The sequence below is a fragment of the Alexandromys fortis genome, unplaced genomic scaffold, assembly GCF_014885135.2.
Source record: "Alexandromys fortis isolate MF-2015 unplaced genomic scaffold, M_Fortis_MF-2015_v1.1 scaffold_12, whole genome shotgun sequence".
NCBI lineage: Eukaryota > Metazoa > Chordata > Mammalia > Rodentia > Cricetidae > Alexandromys > Alexandromys fortis.
The window spans coordinates 4,259,268-4,266,346 of NW_026067937.1; positions in this window are offsets into that span (position 1 = coordinate 4,259,268).

Sequence of the window (7,079 nt, forward strand, 5' to 3'; positions counted from 1 at the left end):
ACAAAAGGGCAACCTACTGACTGGGAGAAGATCTTCACCAACCCCGCAACAGACAAAGGTCTGATCTCCAAAATATATAGAGAACTCAAGAAACTAGACTTAAAATGCTAATTAACCCAATTAAAAATGGGGCTCTGAACTGAACAGAGAATTCTCAACAGAAGTTCAAATGGCCAAAAGACACTTAAGGTCATGCTCAACCTCCTTAGCGATCAGGGAAATGCAAATCAAAACAACTTTGAGATATCATCTTACACCTGTCAGAATGGCTAAAATCAAAAACACCAATGATAGTCTTTGCTGGAGAGGCTGTGGAGGAAGGGGTACCCTCATCCATTGCTGGTGGGAATGCAATCTTGTGCAACCACTTTGGAAAGCAGTGTGGCGGTTTCTCAGGAAATTCGGGATCAATTTACCACTGGACCCAGCAATACCACTTTTGGGAATATACCCAAGAGATGCCCTATCATATGACAAAAGAGAATGGAATTCTTGATGGAATCCACCAGAATGTGGACAGACAATGCAATGCCAACTCCCCAGAATCCAGCTGGTGCTGGGTTATTTTTGATGCCTTTTATCTGTCGGCGAGTAGATCGGGAAGTCTGAAAAGAGATGTAAAATCCAATCACGTTAACAAGTCTTCAGAACTGGACCAGAAACATCTGAGAATCTTAAAAGTCAAGGAAAGGTGATGCAGAGCAGACACTGGGAAAGGTTCTCCCCCATCTGGGCAGCCTGAAATACCAACCACCAGTGTAACTCAGTGGGTCCCTCAGCATCCAGGGCAACTTTGGAGTCAGCACTTCACCATGTCAGAGGTGACCCCAATGCGTTGAGAGTGGAATCACCTCCCAGAAGTCCTGAGTGTCCCTAGTGCTGCAACCTGGAGAACGTTAAATACAGAAATAAAAGAAGGGTGAGAAAATTAAATACAGATATTACTATGCAGGTCATGGTGTCTGTACCCACTTGGCAGGTTGAGTATAACCTTTAAAGAATTTAGCTTATTAAATTTGGCAGCCAAATCTTTTAACTCTTTTTAAAATATAATAAATGGTTAATGTCCACAGCAGCATTTAAGTTGGACTCCGATTAAATTTATATACAAGTTTAAAGAGGGCTTGAGACTTAGCTTATTTATGAGTTTATTGGGTTGAAAAGAATTATTGCAGTCCTCAGAAAGTTTTTCTTGGTTGAATCAGATAAGCAGAGTGTTAAAAGTAACATGAATGTGTTGTGTATAAATATGTCTTTAAATGTTAAAGAGAGTAAAATCAATTTTTAAATAAAATCAAGTACTAACCAAAGATTTATGCATTGTGCTAGCTCTATAAATAATGTATAAACATTACTTGGAAGCTCATGGAAAAACTAATGTATTGGTTGCTTTTAAGATTTATTTCTTTTCATTTTGAGTATGAGGATTTGTGTGTGCACCGCACACATGCTGTGCTAACAGGAACCAGAGGAGGGCATCAGAGCCTTTGGCAATAAAGTTACGGACAGTTGTAAGCTACCACGTGGGTGTCAAGAACTGAATCTGGGTTCTCTGCAAGAGGGGTAAGTGCTCTTAACCATGGAACCATCTCTCTAGCCCCTAATGTACTGGGTTTTAAAAATGATTTCTTTCTTTCTTTTTTTTGAGATTCTAATATAATTACATCTTTTTCCCTTTTTCCTTCCAAATCCTCCCATACACCCCTCTTTGCTCTTTCAAATTCATAGCCTCTTTTCTCATTGATTGTTATATATATATATATATATACACATGCACATACATATCCCTAAATGTATAAATACGGCCTGATCCATCTGTATCACATAGCTTGCATGTATGTTTTCAATGCTGACCACTCTGTAGTAGATAATCACTTGGTGTGCTCTTCTTGGGAGGAAACTATTCCTCCAGTCTCCAGCATTCCCTCATTGCTTGTGGTTCTCTGTATATGGCTTTTTCCCATCAACTTTGTCACGTCTACTATTGTCCTTATCCAGCCTGTATTTAAGCTGTTACACGAGTGAGACTTTATGGGTACAGCTGCTAATATTCCTAGGAGACACAGTCTCACAACCAATTCCCTGTCCCTCTAGTTCTTAAAGTCTTTCTACCCTTCTTCTGAAATAACCCCTCAGCCTTAGGTGATGTATTGATTTTTTTCACTGCACTAATTTGAATATTTGTTTCTAAAAACTAAAGCAAACTTTGGGAAACTTTGTGTGCTCTTGAAGATAAAAATATAATACTAAGGACAATTACTAGTATAGATGAACATACTTCTGAAAGACTGAGCCAATGTTAGCTTTTCCTCATGTGAAACTTATTTTGCACATAGATGTACTTGTATATATGTAAACTGGAAGCTATAAATTATATCAGCATGTGAAATACATACATACACGTGTGTGTATATAGTGTTTCAGAAACAAATACATAAGGCAAAAACCATTCTAATGGGTCTTCTTGCCATTGAGGGTATAAGATGCATTTTCTTCCGCTAGTCCCCTCCTTACATCAACTAGATGTCTATTGTGAGACCTACAAAAGACTGACTTTCTGGGCGTGCTTTCTCTTGCCTTCTCTGGTTTGAAACTTTGCTGCGTTTGCATCTTATATTATGACATTTTCTATTGTTCCTACTTTTTCTGAGAAGTTGCTGCCAGCAATTCTAACCTCTTTAAAAGCAGCATTGGTGACAAGCGACATCCTTGCAGGCTTCCACCCGAAGAACTGCTTGTGCCTATTACATGAAGAACATTATTAAATAAAAATTGATATTATAAGTTATCGGTCTGAATGCTTTTGCTTTGCCCAGCCTCACCTCATTGTTCTGCTGCATCTTTTCAGTATCTGGGTTACTGGACCAACCGAAGCCAGGAAATAACTCTGTTATATTAAAATGTTATCGAATATCTAATTGCATATTACTTACTTTGCTGTAAATAATGGTCAATAAATAGTTTTACATTTTTAGGGATGAGAGAGATGACTCAGCAGTTAAGAACACTGGCTGCTCTTTCAAAACACCAGGGTTCAATTTCCGGCACCCACATGATGGCTCACAATAATCCATAATGCCAGTCACAGGGGATCCGAGGCCCTCTTCTGGTTTCACTGGGTACTGGGCATGCATGTGGCATACAGAAATATATATATACGTATGTACATATACATATATGTGTGTGTATATATATTGGTTTTGTCTGTATATATTCAAGAAAAATTTGTATTGGTTTTATATACAAACAGACAGACAAAGAATGCTATTGGCAGCAGGTCGTGATGGCACATACCCGTGACGTCCCCACTTGGAAGGCTGAGGTAAGAGGACTGTAAGTTTTATTAACAATATAGTAATATCCTATTTCAATGGGGAAAAAGAATGCTTCTGGACTTTGTATTTGACTTTTGGAAAATTTTTATTATAGCCGAGAAGTGGTGGCACACACTTTTAATCCAGGTTTGGGGACGAAGTCTTGCTCATTATCACCATAGAAAATGCACTTGACCTCGGTACACATTTTCAGCAATGTGGGTTGGTGTGCCAAACCTGCTCTGAACCATGAGCCGGCACTTTCCTCACTTCTTTATGGTGTGGACAATGCTGCCATATGTCAACAGAGGGCGCTAGAGAAAGAGGACATGGTTTTGACGCGCTTTATGATCTTCCCTCTGCCTGGGTGAGGGTGGCCAGTGCCTTCTGTCCCATCCAGACTCCTGGAATGCCCAGGCATTGAACGATGTCTCAGTGTTAACTGAAACCCAGAGGCCACAATGCTGCCTTACTGGTACAGCAGGACACTTTCAGGCACACACACACACCAGCCTGACCTGCCTGTGGGTCCTCTGAATATTCGTAATATGTTCTCTCTCTCTCTCTCTCTCTCTCTTTCTCTCTCCTCTCTCTCGCACACGCACACATGCACACGCACACTGGCTGGAATCTCACCAGTTAAGCCAGGCTGACTGGCCTCTGAGGCCCAGGTCTTTCCCATCGCCTCAAAACTGGGATTACAAGTGTGTGCCACTATGCCTGGCTTGTTCTGTGTGTGGATTCCAGAGATCAAAATTAAGTGGTCCTCGTGCTTCCAAGACAAGCCCTGTATCAGTTGAACTGTCTCCCCAGCTACCCCATGATGCCCTTTACACCAGCCTTGTGTTTCTAGACTAGGTCTTTCCCTGCCAGGAGGCAGATTCTCAACATTTCAACTCCCTGAACCCACTCACTTCCTCCTGGAAGGACCGCTTCCTGTGCCCAGGAACTGTGGAACAGCTGTAGCCCAGAAAACCCAACCAATTTCTCCCCCAAGAGAGCTGTAATCCTGCCTTTCCCGTCCCAGTCTGAACCCTAGCCTGAAAGGAGGCCTCCACATCCCAAGTTGTCCTGCTTGGGACAAGTTATAGTTAATCACTTGCTATATTTTAATACAGCTTCAGATCAAACCTTCTCTGTTTCATCTCTGTGTGGCTTCTGTCTCCTGATTGGCTCCAGATGGATCCAGACAGGTACTGTGATCGTTTCCGTTCTGGATGAGATTTCAAGAGTCTAAGTGACTTACTGAAGATCACATGTCCATGGCAGAGCTGGACACAAACCAGGACCGCTTGGCCCCGAGGAATTTTTTTTCTTCCTCTTCTGTTACACTAACTAGGAGAGAGAGCAAAGACACCGCTGAAGACAGAGGGGTGGGCGAGACTCCCACAATTCACTCCTCTCACCCCGCAAGGCTTAGATTAAAAAAAAAAAAAAAAAAAAAAGCAGGGCAAAAAATCACAAAAATGAGGCCAGCACCTACAGGAAGACTTTCAATGGTTAAGAATTGTCAAAAGTCATTGAGACAATGGCCAAAATAAACACAGGGAAAGACCAAGGGAGAAAAATCACCCCATAAATTTCTTTCATTGTTTTTCTATACTTTACATATGGTCAATACTGTGCTCCAAACACATTCATTTTGAAGCTATTTGATTTTTGCCAACTTCCCCAGCTTTGTCTTATCTGCTAAAATGCTTCATTTCACTTTGGAGGGACTGCAGTCCCAGTTTGAGTCCTGCCTTGGATTCGTATTTGGCTCAGGGCCGCCAGTTCTGTGCATGATGTATATGCCATCAGCTCCGAAGGCTCCGAGCCCCTTGAGGCTGTGGTGGAGGCAGCATGTAGCAGCTTCCATATTCCCAGAAATGAGTCCTTCCCCGTTTCACAGCCAATCCCTGGCAGAACACAGCCATGAGAATCCCTAATTAGCTCCAAACAACCTCCCAATCCTGAGGACTGGTTCCCCAGCTTTCCTAAAATGGAAAAGGTTCAAAATGAGGACTCACCACTTCCTGTGGATTAGAACCAATGAACTCTGCACTGAACTTGGATCCCTAGACTTGAGCCCTGGCTTCGCTACTAAGGACAGAGCCCTGGTCTCTCTCCATACAATAGGCTACAAGTTTCCTTTTAGCTCTCCAGTCCTTTAACCCTCAGAATCTTTTTAATCTTGTTTAGTTCTAGCAACTTAGAATGGAAGTGGCTCCCCATTGTCAAGAGTCCACAGGGGGCTGTGCAAATTGTTCAACACCTTCAAGGCATTCCCCCACAAAGCTACGATGTCAGCTCTCTTCCTGTCCACTGTTTTCAGATGCAAAGAGCTGAGAGCAAATGCAGTCCAGCTACTGTGAGAGTCCTCTCCCCATAGGGTCACTGACTATTGTCTTTGCTTGCTCTATGTAGGATCCAACAAAGAAATGTAGGTGGAGGACCTGGTTTGAAGGTCCACATTGTCCAAGCCCCACTAGAAGAATTGAGGAGGGTTGAAACGACTACAGTATTTGTACATGGGACTTGGGGGTTAAACACAGGCATAAAGATGGGACCCTAGCAAATGGGTGGATCTAGAAAAATTCATACTGAGTGAAGTAACCCAGACCCAGAAAGGCAAATGTAATATCTACTCACTCATAAGTGACTTTTAGACATAAAGCCAAGAAAAACTAGCCTACAATCCACAACCCCAGAGAATCTAGACAACGAAGAGGACTGTAAGAGAGACATACCTGGATCTACATAGGAAGGAGAAAAAGACAAGATCTCCTGAGTAAATTGGAAGCGTGAGGAGCACAAGAAAGGGTAGAAGGAGAGTGGGAGGAAGGAAGGGGAGCAGAGAAATATGTATAGCTCAATGAAAAAATAGATGTGGCTCTAGTCAATGAGATCATAGCTGTGATGGTTAGTTTCAGAGGTCTGCTTTCTGCAGCTTAGAATCATCTGAACAGAGAGTCCCATCTGAAAAATTGTGGAAATTAAATTGGCCCGTGGGCCCATCTATGGGGATTTGTCTTGATTGCTTCAACGATATGGGAAGACCCACCCCAAATATGGATGCCACTTTCTTGTAGCAGATTAAAAGGACATGGGAGTAGGAAGATTACATGCCTTTTGCTTGGTTGGTCTTCTCACCACTGAGTTAATTTATCCCATTGCTGCTGCTGCTAATGATGATGATGGTGATGGTGGTGATGATGATAGTAGTGATGATGATGATCATGGTGATAATGATGGTGATGATGATGGTGGTAATGATGATGATAATGTGATGATGATGATGATGATGAATGTGATGATGATGATGATGGTGATGATGGTGATGATGGTGGTGGTGATGCTGATGATGGTGATGGTGATGATGACGATGGTGGTGGTGATGGTGGTGATGATGATGATGGTGATAGTGATAATGATGATAGTGGTGATGATGATGATAGTGGTGATGATGATGGTGATGATGATAATGATGATGGTGATGATGGTGATGATGATGGTGGTGATGATGGTGGTGGTGATGATGATGAATGATGATGATGATGATGATTCCCTTGCTGGTATAAGAAGCAGCTTTTCTGGACTTCCAATATAGATTGAGGACCAGTTGTCTTTTACGAACCCTCCTGGTCTTCAGTACCAGGTTGGAACTGCAGATCCCAGCCTCATTGACTGGAAGTGACTACCAGGTTCTCTGCCTTTCTAACGTGAGGCAGCTGTTGTTGAACTTTTCCCATCTTTTTGCATAAGCCAATTTAATAGATCCTTTGT